Genomic DNA, 14,003 nt, shown 5'->3' on the forward strand with positions numbered 1-14,003 from the left:
TTTCAGGGCAGGAAACCATGTTTGAGATCATCTTACACGCGTGCTGGTTCCTGGCATTTAAGTCTCTCGGCACATACTTGCCGGGCCGAGCCCTGTCGGCGAGTTTATTTTGTAGGACCACATGTTGTAGGAGAGTGGAGACCTAAAACATGTATGTGAGACCCACCCAGGTCTGCTGATCCAGGGTAAATCCTGGAAGGTCACGCATTCGAATAAATCCCCTGCCCACCCATGTGGGGGGTTTTTTTTTTTTTTTTGGCCGTGGTTTCCTAAAATAAAACGCAGAAAAATTCCCATTGCTGGAAGGTTCTGCTTCGTTGGGTCCCAGTTCAATGATTTCCTCAACTTGTAATGGAAAGACTGTTATTGTGGCTGCCGTCATTACTCAAAAGGCCAAAGGAGAAAGGGAGCCTCCTGCCCCTCAAATAGAGCTTTTGTCCCGTCGACGCAGGCGGTGCTCCGGGCTGCCCTGCACACCCACCTTCTGTTCCCCACCTCCGCTCACGGGGAGTTTCCTGGTCCTGGCTTACGCCTGTCCACCTTTCCCTGCCTGGGGAGTTCCTCTGTCCCCCAGGGTTCTCTCCGCTCCCTCCACGGCCACAGAGCACACCCCCCCCCACCATCACCTTCACCTCCCCACGCCACTGGCTGCCAGTTCCCCCTCCCAGGCCCCCAGCCTCTTGCCCCCCCTAAAGGGAACAGGACTGAGGGGCCGGACTGCCCATGTTCGAATCCCGGCCCTCCCCCAGTCCCGTGACCACGGCATGCCTCAGTCTCCACTCGTAACGTGGAAATGCCAACACCAGACACTTCCTGGCGAGGACCAGATCCGGTGGAAGGTGGCACGGACCAAGCACTTCGCACACAGACCGTGCTCAGGGACCGTGACCGGCTTACCCCCCGCCCTCAGTCACTCGAAACCTGTCCACCTCCAAGGAACCCAGCTGTCAAATTCCCCTCATGACCACAACTTTCCCTCTCACTAGCCAGGGACAAACCTTCGTCTCTGCAGGGATTCCCCGAAACTCCTGACCTCTCCCTATCCCGTGCCCCCCACCCCTCCATTTCACCAAGGAGCCTTCGTCCGGTCCCCGACGAGAACAGGTAGCACTTTCCACTCAGCACTCGACCCTCGACCTCGCTGGGCCAGGAGGAGAGGAGGCACGGGGAAAGGCCTTTGCTTCCAGTGTGGCCGCGGAGAGGGGGCGGGGAGAGTCTGCACGGGCTGGTGTCTTAGCGTACGTCCATGGTCCGAGCTCTGCGCCCGACTGCGGTCCTTCCCTTGCAGGAGATGCAGACGGCGCGGGGCCTGGCAGGCACGGGAGCGCCACCTGAGGAAGCCTCAGGATGTGTGCCAACTACCCCAACCCCCGGGCAGGCGGCGTCAGACGGGGTGGGGGCGGCCAAGACCCAAGGTATACCAAGGAAGGCCCTGCCCTACACGGGCCTCGGACTCTGGCCCAAAAGCCCAGCTGGCCCCCTGCCTGCTTGTGTAGGTCAAGTTCCACTGCAGCACAGCCACGCTTATGCGCGAGCCTGCAGAGCCGAAAGTATGTCCCCGGAAAGTGGGCCAGCCTCTGCTCCAGGCCACCAGCAACAAGGACGACAGGAGGCGCCATTCAGAACCACCCAAAATAGGGGCGCCTGGGGGGCTCCATCCGCTGAACCTCCGACTCTTGATTTCAGCTCAGGTCAGGACCCAGGGCCATGGGCTCAAGCCCTGTTGAGCATGGAGCCTGTTTAAGATCCTCTCTATGCCTCACAGGAGAGCTCACACTCTCTCTGAAATACGTAAAAGTGAAAAAGAATTTTTAAAAACAAAACCAGGGGCGTCTGGGTGGCTCAGTCGATTAAGCGTCCAGCTTCCGGCTCTGGCTCCGGCCATGATCTCACCACTTGTGGGTTAGAGCCCCGCGTCGGGCTCTGTGCTGACAGCTCGGAGCCTGGAGCTGCTTCCGATTCTGTGTCTCCTCCCTCTCTCTCGGCCCCTCCCGCACGTGTGCTTTGTCTCTCTCAAAAATAAACATGAAAAAAATTTAAAATTTTTAAATTTCAAACCATCTACTTGAGTGCACTTTACTTACATTATACCTTTAAAAAGCTTTGACTCAAGCCACTAAGCAAAGGGAAATCTTTGCAAGGCACCCTACCCACTCTGCCTGTGCTACAGCCCAGCAAGCGCCCTGCTCAGCACCCACCCGAAGGAGGTGCACACTGCAGGCCACGCCGTCCTGTGGTGTAAACGCCGACGTTTAGAGCACCTTTACGCATCACTGCCCCAGGCTGGGAGCGACCCGAGACGTCCTCAGCAGATGGACGGATAAACCGGGGCCCTTCCACACCGGGAATGTGATTCAGCACGAAAATGAAGTCGGCTCGCAAGCCATGAAAAGGCCAAGAGGAACCTTAAACGCACGTTACAAAACGAAAGGAGCCAGTGTGGAAAGCCTGCTTACGGGAGGACCCCAGCACTGGGGACACTGGGCGAACTGAACTATGGACGTGGTTTAAAAAAAAAAAAAAAAAAAAAGTGCCAGGGGTTGCAGGGGCGGGGGGGGGGGGGGGGAAAGGGCTGAATAAGCAGAGCACAGGGACCGTCGGGGCCGTGAAATCCCGTGCGACACAGCGGTGGATACACGTCATCACACGTCTGTCAAAGCCCGAAATGCACAGTGGCCGTGTGAACTCCCACGTAAACAAGGGCCTGGAGGAGACCGCCGTGTCCGTCTGTCCTTCCTAACACCCAAGACACTGATGCAAGGTGTTTACAGGGGGAGCTTTGGGGTGGGGCAGGGCTGCGGGGACTCGGACTTTCTGCTCAGTTTTTCTGTCCACCTAAAACTGCTCTGAAAAATGGACATGGGCGGTGTGGGTGGGGGTTGGGGAGAGGCTGTGTCTCCATAAAGTAAAGAGTAAAATCAGGGAAGTCCCACAAGGACAGGTGTCCCCTTCCTACTTTTTTTAAAAGTTTATTTTGAGAGAGAAAGACAGGGTGAGCAGGGAAAGGGCAGAGAGAGAGAGAGAGAAAGAGAGAGGGAGGGAGTCTCAAGCAGGCTCCAGGCTATCAGCACAAAGCCTGACAGAGGGCTCCATCTTACAAACTGGTAGATCATGACCTGAGCTGAAATCAAGAGTCAGACGCCCGGCGGACTGAACTACGCAGGCCCCGCTCCCCTACACTTCTAAGGCAGGTCTGCCTTGAGGGGCAAAGCTTGGCTTAATCCCGATTTCAGCAGGAATTGAACAGGATCTTAAAGTCTTTCTTTTAATTAAAATTACTTCGAAAATCGTACTCTGGTTTTTAAAGATGCTCTCTGGCTTGAATTCCTCAGCAAACACCCTATTTTATGTTCTCGTCCTTCAGAGTCTCATCCTTCGGGGGCGCCTGGGTGGCTCAGTCCTTTAAGCATCTGACTCTTGATCTCAGGGTCGTGAGTTCAAGCCCCATATTGGGCTCCGCACTGGACATGAAGCCTACGTTAGATATAGATACAGCTCATCCTTCAGACACTCTGGAAAGCTCTCTCTGCTCTTCACTGGGACAAAGATTAAGGAAAGACCTTGTCTCTGCTCCTTGGTGTACTCTGCCACCACACAAACCAACCAACCAAGCCTCTGAGATGATGCCTGCAGTGTGCTTCCCAACAACCCAGGGTGGAGCGGACGGCGGGGTGAACCCGAAACACACCAGCCACGTGCTGATCACGCCGGAGGCTCACTGTTCTCTGTACTTTTATGCAAATTGAGATTAAGAAGTAGAAAACTCAAGAAATCACAGGCAGCCTCAACTTCACCTTGAGGCAAGAATAAACCAAGCCCATGAATTGATAATCTGGGGGCTATCTGTGGTCAGAGTAAAAATCCAGAGCTAAAAATCCCCAAATGAGTAACTGACCATTACACTTGGATGCATGAGGAAAATTCCAGAAAGCAGGTCCTTTGTTCTTGGCTTACCAGTTCCTCGCAAATAGAACAAAACAAAACAAAGGCCACTTCTACTTGGCACTTAAATGCCCACCCGGTGCCCACCCCGCCCCCACCCGGACAGAGGGGGCCCTGAGAGCCAGAGAGCCTAGACCCACATCCACACACCGTCCTTGCTGAGTCTATGGCCCTGGACGAGGTACGGCCGCTTGGAGCCTTGGTTTACTCATCTATAAAATGGGAGGACACATCCACCCCAGATGCCTGAGGCTCCTGGAGAGGAAAGGCCTAGGACACCAGGCCAGAGGGGGCCTCGCGCCACTTGCTGCTTCTCCTTCACGGTGACGATTTTTGGGGGGAGAAAGCCTTGGCCGGGGAGCTAGTTTTAGACATCCTCTCTGAGGGGTTTTTTCCCTCCACTGTTAAAAATGGGTAGCGTGCTGCTATTTATTTCTTCAGCCCTGACACCCACTTAGAGTCAGGTGGCTCTTCCGCTCACAGCAGAGTGCCACCATGAAGACGGGGGAGGAAGGGGACCCCCCACCCCCAGGCGCAACGCCGCCTGCCCATCCCTCATCCGCTTGGATGTCATGGGAAACTGGAGGTCAGCAGAGCCCCACCAGGCCTCCTGAGCCTCAGGCTGCATTTTAACACGACCTCAGGGGACTCACAGGCTGCCCACCATCAAGGGGCCCTCCCTGGTCCATCTTTTTTTTTTTTGTAATTTTTTTTTTAATGTTTGTTTATTTTTGAGATAGACAGAGTGTGAGTGGGGGAGGGACAGAGAGAGAGAGAGACACACACAGAATCCGAAAGAGGCTCCAGGCTCCGAGCTGTCAGCACAGAGCCCAACACGGGGCTCGAACCCACAAACTGGGAGATCATGACCTGAGCTGAAGTCAGACGCTTAATTGACTGAGCCCCCCAGGCATCCCCCTGGTCCATCTACAGGATGGACTCGGGTCCCAGAGCAAAGCCCAGAGAGGCTGGAGGAACCCGCACCTGTCAAAGGAGGGACCCCTCTGTGCCCTGAAACCCTGCGGGCCTGGCCAGCCAGGGGGGCGGCCCATCTGGGCAGAACCGAAGTTTCTTCCCCAGGAGGCCCCAGAGGCCGTGGTCGCACCTCCCTCCTGCAGACTGGCTTCTTGCCTCACATGACCGTCAGTGTCCCCTCCCCCTCTTGTCAGCGAAGCCCGGGACAGGCAGGTTTTCCCACAGTGAGGATGCAGATTGCTATGTCCTCACGGCTTGGCTTCAAAGGTCAGCCCATGAGAGGTTAGAGCGTTTTAGCAAATGTTAGAAAACAAAATAACCAGACTTCCCTCTGGTTGCCAGGGTTTGAACTTTTGTTTCTGTTATTTCTTTTTTAAGAGACATCCCAACTTTAGAGGCTGGACAGGCTTAGCAAATTAAAGGGGACCCAGAGACACCCCCCACCCCCGCCAGCCACAGAGCCCAGAGTTTTCCAAAGAACCAAAAACACGTCTTCCAACAAGACATACACGTGCGGGGTGCCTGGGGGGCTCAGTCAGTTGAGCATCTGACTTCAACTCAGGGCGTGATCTCATGGTTTGTGGGTTCGAGCCCCGCGTCCGTCTCTGTGCTGACGGCTCGGAGCCTGGAGCCTGCTTCTGATTCTGTGTGTCCCTCTCTCTCTCTCTGCTCTTCCCTTGCTCACAATCTCGGTCTCTCAAAAATAAATAAATGTTAAAAAAGAAAAAAACACGTACACACGTGTACACACATGTGCCTGACAGCAACCTTCCCAACCACCAGAAGGTGGAAGCGTGTCCATCACCAGGTACATGAACAGGATGTGACCCGCCCACACAGCAAGACATTATTCTGCCAGAGAGGAAGGAAGCACGGACACAGGCCGTCGGGTGGAAAAACCCTGAAAGCGTTAGGCTTCCATGAAAGCAGCCAGGCCCGAGAGCACAGACACCGTCGGGCTCCACCCGCACAAGGAATGTGGAATGGGCAGGTGCACACGGGCAGCGAGGCAGGACTGCGAGGGATCAGAGTTCTCGCTTGCTGGGTCCAGGGTTTCGGTTTGGGCAGGCGGGCGGTGGGGACCCTTGCCCAACACCGTGAACGTCCTGAGCGCCACGGAGCTGTGTGCTTGGAAATGGTCAAAAGGGTCAATTTTAGGTGATGCCAATGTAACCACAATAAAAATTAGGAAAAATAAAATTTAAGAAAAGGGACGAAGCACGGATGCCTACAATGTGGAGGAACCTGGGAAACAAATGAAAAGTGTGGGGCAAACACAGCCGGGTCACTGAGGGTAGGCGTCCACCCGTGGGAATGATCCAGAACAGGCAAATCTAGAGGGACAGCAAGCACAGGAGAGGCTGTGGGGGGGCGGGGGGACAGGAAATTCGTGTTTAATGGGCACGAGGTTTCCTTTTGGGGGGATGAACCCGACAATGGTGATGGGTCCACACTTGTCATGGAACTGTTCACTTTAAAGGGTTAAAAATCCATGATGCGTAGTTTACCACCATTTACAAGCGAGAGAAAAGAAATGGGGAAATGAGAGCTGCCTCAGAAACTCTCCCAAAGAGGTCGGGGTTGGGGGGACAGCAGTGAGTAGCACTTCCAGGTCCAAGTGGGGACACACTTACCTGCCTGGCTTCAAATCCCAGCTGCACCAGCGGAGACCTGTGTGACCCTGAGCAGGTGACTGAACCTCTCTGTGGGTGTCCCACTCTCCTGGCCTATACAACAGGACACCAGGGGTGCCAGCCGATGAATCCAGTGCCCCAAGCAGAAGAGCACGTGCACGGGTAGCAGCACCGCCTGCAGGGCGCTGTGGGCAAGATCACAAGGGGACAACAGTGTCCCTACACGGCCTGCGGTACTGCGCGGCGGGCAGGGGGCTTAAATTACCACCACCTGGTCCCAGACACGGTGCATCTGCGTGGGGGCGTGGCCATTCCACCTCTTTCGTCCAAGTACGGATCACCTGGGGCCTCGGTTAAACAGGAGTCTGATTCGGGAGGTCTGGGGTGGGGCCTGAGAGTCTGCAACTCAGTGAGCATCCAGGTGATTGCACCTTGGGGTGCCAGGAACCGAGGAGAGCAGGCGCTTGCTGTATACCTCTCGGAGCTACGTGAGCAAAGCACCACAACAGGGTGACTTAGAACAACAGACGTTTCTCGCTCTCGGTCCCCCGGGCCAGAAATCCACACTCCCTGCGCGGACGGGGCTAGTGGGGGGAATCCATCCCAGGCCCCTCCCCTACCTTCCGACGGCCGCCGGCACCCCCCCAAACTCTGCCCCCCAGTGTCACGCGGCGTTCTCAATGCGCCTGTCTCCCCAAGGTTGGCTTTTTATAAGGACACCAGTCACCCGCATCAGCCGCCCACCGGGCTCCAGGAGGAACTCAGCTTAATCCAATCTGCAAAGACCCTATTTCCAAATAAAGTCACCTTTTGAGGGACTACAGGTTTAAAACTTCCACAGGTCTTTTTTGGAAGGGGAAAGGGGAGGAGTCAACCCGTTAACACCCACCTGGGGACAAATGAGCCAGGGAGGAAGGGGACAGACAGGCAGCTTGCAGAGGAGAAAGCGGAGAAGCAAGGTGAAGTGACCGACCCCAGGGTCTGAGCAAAGAAGCATTTATGCAGGTGAAGGCAGCTGGACCCAGGCCCCGCCTCCCCTCTCCAGCTTCAGGCCCTGGAGGGAACCGAATTGGCCCAAAGAAGGATCTGGAAGGCGCTAAGGGCTAGCAGCTGCTCTGAGCGGCAGACTCTGCACCAGAACCCAACTCCTTAATCTCAGCCCAGGGTCTCCTGGCCGCCGCACCTGTTCCCCCACAGAGCCACAGACATCGGTGACACCCCCCCAGTATATCTCCTAGGAGATGGCAGTCTGGGCCCCCCAACACACTTTCTAGGCACAGAGCTGAGGCCAGAGACGCACCCTGACGCTGGCCTCTGGAGCCCACGCAGGAGCTTCCGGGCACAGACGGAGAAACACACACAGCGTCGGAACAGCCCGGGGAGGGGAGGCTGTCCAACCATGAAAGTCGGGCAAAGGACGCAGAAACCAGGTAGCACAATCCGAGTGACAATGTGCAAGTCACTTGATGCTTAGAAACCCTTCGCGCTCACCTTTGGGAGAGAAAAGATGGCGCGCTCGCGTCTCTGCAACACACAAGGATGAAGGGCGGGAACCTAACGGGCACTGCGCCCTTTCTAACGTTCACCTGGCAGCGACGAAAACGTTGACGAGGGAGACGGTAGATCACCGCAGAGCACCCCGAGGGGGCTCAGGCCGAGCAGGCATCAGGAGCCTCGATGGAAGGGCCCCCCTGCCCCTTGAAGCCGGTGTCAAATCAACCACACCTGAATCCCATCCAGCCTCCGGCTCCCACTACGAATGTGCAAGAAATCTAGGGGACAAGGGGCACCTGGGTGGCTCAGTCAGTTAAGTGTCCGGCTGCAGATCAGGACATGATCTCATGGTTTGCGGGTTTGAGCCCTGCATTCGGGCTCTGTGGCCTGGACGGAGCCTGTTTCTGATTCTGTGTCTCCCTTCTCTCTCTGACCCTCCCCTGCTCATGCTGTCTCTCTCTGTCTCTCAAAACTAAATTTAAAAAACACAAACAAAATTTAGAAAAAGAAATCTAGGAGACGAAGGAAAATACTAAGGACACACAAAATCCAGACTAGAGGAAGCTCAGCAGACCCTCAAAGCAATCGCAAAGGAGAAGTAAAGACAGGAGACTGGGGAGCCTACGGGTTAAAAGGACCTAAGAAACCCAGCAAGCCATTGCAACATGTGAATCTTCCTCAAGTGCAGGTCCAACAAGTCATCAGTAAATACAGTTATGAGACAATCAAGAAACCTTGGACGCTGGCCGGATATTTCACGATATTTGGGGATTATTCATTATTTTAAAGTGAGAAATGTGACTCTGGTTCTGCTTTTAAAAATTAGTTTTCTTGGGGCGCCTGGGTGGCTCAGCTGGTTAAGCGTCCGACTCTTGATTTCAGCTCAGGCCATGATCTCACCGTTCACGGGATCAAAGCCCACGTCAGGCTGTGTGCTGAGCGTGCAGAGCCTGCTTGGGATTCTCTCTCTCCCTCTTTCTCGGCCCCTCTCTTGCATGCACACTCTCCTCCTCTCTCAAAATAAATAAACTTTAAAAAACAGAAAAGAAACAAATGTCCCTTAAAAGGATAAAATAAAAATAAAAATGAGTTTTCTTTTAGAGAGAACACATCAAATTATGCTTGAAGTGATGTGACGTGATGTCTGGGGTTTGCTTCAAAATAACCAGGGCAAGGGTTCCTGGGTGGCTCAGCTGGTTAAGCCTTCGACTTCAACTCAGGACATGATCTCACATTCATGGGTTCGAGCCCCATGTCGGGCTCTGTGCTGACAGCTCGGAGCCTGGAGCCTGCTTTGGATTCTGTGTCTCCCTCTCTCTCTGCCCCTCCACCTCTCATGCTCGGTCTCTCTCTGTCTCAAAAATAAATAAAACATTAAAAAAAATTTAAACAAAAACCAAAAACAAAACCCATAAAATAACCAGAGTATAATTCAAAAAAGACTGGCCATTAGTTGATCATTGCTGAAGCTGTGTGACAGGTCCATGGGGCTCATGATTTTACTCTATTTGGTGTGTGTGTTTGGAACTCTCTCTAACACACACACACACACACACACACACACACACGTATAATTTATTTATTTATGTAATTTTTTTTTTTTAAGCAGCCAGGGAAGTAGATGACTGCCTTGCAAATTTCGGTTCTCCTATTTACTGTGTGATCTTTGACCAGTGACACAACCTTCCTGGTGCAGTTTCCTCACCTGCAGAACAGTGATAATCCCATCCACCGAATACCAGTGCGGGGAGCACAGTGGGGACTCTGTGGCCACATGCCTGTCCGTTCCTTCTTTGGGCCGGGCTCTGTAAGTAGCCAGCCTCTGAGATGTTCCCCAGGGATCCCTGGGGATCACTCCTGGTGCTCACACCCTTGTAGTGTCACCTCCCACAGTGAGCCAGGGCTGGTCTGCATGACTGATAGAATACACTAGAAGTGACTATATATCCCTCCTGAGATTGGGTAATAAGTCACGGTTTTCCACTGTGGTCACTTTCCCTTGCTCTCTCCCTTTCCCTCTCTTTCTCCCTGGGGGAGGCCAGCTGTCATGTTGGCAGCACTGCTATGGCGAGGCCCACAGGGCAGGGAGCTGAGGTGCCCGACCAACAGCCATGTGAAGGTGCCATCTTGGAAGTGGCTCCTCCTGCCCCGGTTGAGCCTTCAGATGACCCCAGCCTTGGCCGATCCACTTGAGTGCAGCCTCGTGAGACCCAGAGCCAGAACCACTCAGTGAAGCTAATCCTGGAATGCTGACCTTCACAGTGTGAGATACTGATTGCTGTCTGAAGCCACTAAGTCAGACGTAATTTGTTATGCGGCAGTAGCTAACTGATACAGGCTCTAATGTTGAAGAGCTTTACCTGTGTAACCCAGGTTAGGTTTTGTCAGGTGGTCTCAAAGGGAGGAAGGACAAAGGGAGTCAGGTTCCTCTGAGAATCCAGGCAGTGATATGAAGGGTCCTAGGATTACTTGGAGGGAGTTGGGGGTGGAGGGGATGAGGCCATGGGGGCAGATGGTGATACCCTCACCTCTTTTAAATGGGAGACCCAGAGTTATTAACGGAGGGAAAGAAAGACTGACTTTCCAGAAGGTCCGAGTGGAAGTCAGCCAGCACAAAGGCATTTCCAAGCAGGCCGCAGGCCCCTAGGAGAGGTCGAACAAGAAATCCATATTCTTATTTGTTTTTACCTGGGACCGGAGTGGGGTGCTTTCTTGGGGCACTGAAAAGAGAAAGTAGAATTCACCCATTAATGTACTTCTATTTCTTTTTTTTTTTAATGTTTTATTTATTTTTGATACAGAGAGAAACAGAGCATGAGAGGGGGAGGGGCAGAGAGAGAAGGAGACACAGAACCGGAAGCAGGCTCCAGGCTCTGAGCTAGCTGTCAGCACAGAGCCCAATGTGGGGCTCGAACCCACAAACATGAGATCATGACCTGAGCCGAAGTCAGAGGCTTAATCAACTGAGCCACCCAGGTGCCCCAATGTGCTTCTATTTCTGAAGAGCTACTAGATTTTGCCAGAAAGGGCAGCATTTGAAGGCATCAAATTGTTAGCTGTGGTGTGAGCTTGGCCTGAATCTTGGGAGACTCAACTGTCTCATCCACAAAATGGAGAGAATCCTTTCCTTCCATTTTGGCTGTGTTAATGTTTCGGAATCAGGATGCACCCACGAAAGGACATGATCATTAACGTGGCATTCATCTCCTGCCCCACGCCCCCAACAGCTACAACTGAACGTGCATCTTATAGCATCTTAGACACAAAGGCTATGGGGGGCAGGGCCCAACTTATAGGTTATTTAATGGGAGAACAGAAATCACTTTCATTCATACTCATGAAACTCATCATTAATTCATTTGGCAGGTACCGAGTCATTGCCACAGCCCATGGGAGACCGGTTACACTGGGTTCTTTCTTCTTTAGTACTTATGCGACATTTCAAAACATATTTGTGCTTTCTGGCAACAGAAGAATGTGCCGGATCCAGCCTGAGCAGTTTCTTCATCCAGATTTGGAAGTGGCTTCTCTCTAAGGAGCCCTGGGTTCTTTGGTGAAGAGAATCAAAGAGTGAAATCTGGGGGCTGGGGTACAGCTCACAGGTAGTGGAGGGCAAAAAAAATGCCATTTCTGCGCCACCTTTAATAGTGACAGAGCTTGAGGGGTACCTGGGTGGCTCGTTTGGTCAAGCGTCTGACTCTTGATTTCGGCTCAGGTCATGATCTCATGGTTGGTGAGTTCAAGCCCCGCATGGGGCTCTGTGCTGACTGTGCAGAGCCTGCTTGGGATTCTGTCTCTCCCTCTCTCGTTCCCTCCCCTGCTTGTGATCTCTCTCTCTCTCCCCCCCCCTCCCTTCTCTCACAATAAAAACTTAAAATAAATAGTGACAGGGCTTAAAAAATTCTTCTTTTTACAAGACAACATTGTTTCTGCAGTATTTCTGCCCAAAATCTTTACCTGGACCTAACCATGAGTAATATCAGACAGACGCAACTCTAGGTACATTTCCCAATGGCCTTGGCTCTTCAAAACCATCTATGTGATGAAAGATAAAGAAAGGCTAGGGATGCCTAGCTCACTTGGTGAAGCATCTGATTCTTGATTTCGGCTCAGGTCAGGAGCTCATGGCTGGTTCAGAGGATCGAGCCGCAGGTCAGGCTCTGCAAGGGGCACAGAGCCTGCTTGATACTCACCCTCACTCTCTCTCTCTCTCCCCCCCACCCCCTGCCTCTCTCCTCCACTCGCAAGCCCACTCTCTCTCTAAAATAAAAAAAAATTTTTTTTAAATAACTAAAGGCTAGAAATATTCCAGAATAACTAAATGCAGCAGGTAATCCTGGATGGGTGTACATACATACCTACACACACACACACACACACACATGCACGAAGTATTAACAGCTGGTAAGCCCAGGCAGATGGCATGTGGTAGTTCTCTGTACTATGCTTGCTGCTTTCTGGTAAGTTTGAATTTACTTCAAAATAAAAAGTTTTTAAAATCCTTTTCAGGGGGGCACCTGGGTGGCTCAGTCGGTTGAGCGTCCAGTTTCGGCTCAGGTCATGATCTCACGGTTCGTGGGTTTGAGCCCTGCGTTGGGCTCTGTGCTGACAGCTAGCTCAGAGCCTGGAGCCTGTTTTGGATTCTGTGTCTCCTTCTCTCTCTGACCCTCCCCTGCTCACGCTTTCTCTCTCTCTTTCAAAAAAGGAATAAAACATTAGAAAAAAAATTCAAAAAAAATAAAGTCATTTTCAGGATGTTGATTCAAAATATTTTCTTAAAAATGCTTTTTCAAAAAAAAAATTTTTTTTCATGCTTATTCTGTATTTTGAGAGAGACAGAGACAGAGCACAAGCAGGGGAGGGGTAGAGAGAGAGAGGGAGGGAGAGATCCCAGGCGGGCTCTGCACTCTCAGCCTGCCACGGGGCTCCATCTCACAAACTGTGAGCTCACGACCCGAGCCGAAATCAAGATCCAGCGACTTAACGCACTGAGCCACCCAGGTGCCTCCAAAATAGTACTTTCTAACAACACACTTTGTTGCTGTGTTTTATGATGTTTTCATCTGGGGCCCTCCAACCACCACATCGAGAGCAGTCAGTTCCATGGTTGCTACACACGTGTATTTACGCATGTGTCTGTGGGTCAGTGTGGTACCCAAAACAATGACGAATGCTGAAGTTAAAATTGTAGTTTAAGTTGTCCAAGGACAATCTGCAATCAACATATAAGTGTTTTAAACAGGGCGCCTGGGTGGCTCAGTCGGTTAAGTGTCCGACTTCAGCTCAGGTCATGATCTCGCTGTTGGTGAGTTTGGACCCTGTTCTGGGCTCTGTGCTGACAGCTCGGAGCCTGGAGCTGGCTTCGGATTCTGTGTCTCCCTCTCTCTCTGACCCTCCCCTGCTCACACTGTGTGTGTGTGTGTCTCTCTCTCAAGAACAAATAAACATTAAAAATAATTTTTTAATAATAAAGTCTTTAGAAAATAAAAAGAATAGAAATGAATACTACACTGTATGTAGTACAAACTTGAATTTAAATACATTCATTAACTTAAATAAAACAAAGTAATAAAAATAATACAACAATGTTATTGGGGCAGAATTCATGTCCTATCAAATTAACTACTTTCAAGTGAACATTTTAGTGGCATTTAGTCCTTCACACTCTAGTTCCAGAACATTCCCATCTCCCTACAGCCTGCCTGTTCCCTTGGCTCACCCAACCTCAGCAAGTCCGATCTCTAACATAACCTGTCCTGATTTTTAAGTTTAAAATCAAACTCATTTAAGTGGGACGCCTGGGCAGCTCAGTCGGTTAAATATCGGACTCGGCTTCAGCTCAGGTCATGATCTCGCGATCCATGAGCTTGAGCCCCAAGTTGGGCTCTGTGCTGACAGCTCGGAGCCTGGAGCCGGCTTCAGATTCTGTGTCTTCCTCTCTCTTTGCCCCTCCCCTCA

The 14,003-nt window shown here is 52.1% G+C and overlaps 1 protein-coding gene across 4 annotated transcripts in view; it reads right to left on the reverse strand.

Moving 5' to 3' along the window:
* The window catches only part of TVP23A (trans-golgi network vesicle protein 23 homolog A), a 28,870-nt gene that overhangs the window by 4,721 nt on the left and 10,146 nt on the right, over positions 1-14,003 (reverse strand). The window lies entirely within an intron of this gene.

This window comes from Suricata suricatta, chromosome 8 (genome assembly GCF_006229205.1).
Source record: "Suricata suricatta isolate VVHF042 chromosome 8, meerkat_22Aug2017_6uvM2_HiC, whole genome shotgun sequence".
NCBI classification, from domain to species: Eukaryota; Metazoa; Chordata; class Mammalia; order Carnivora; family Herpestidae; genus Suricata; species Suricata suricatta.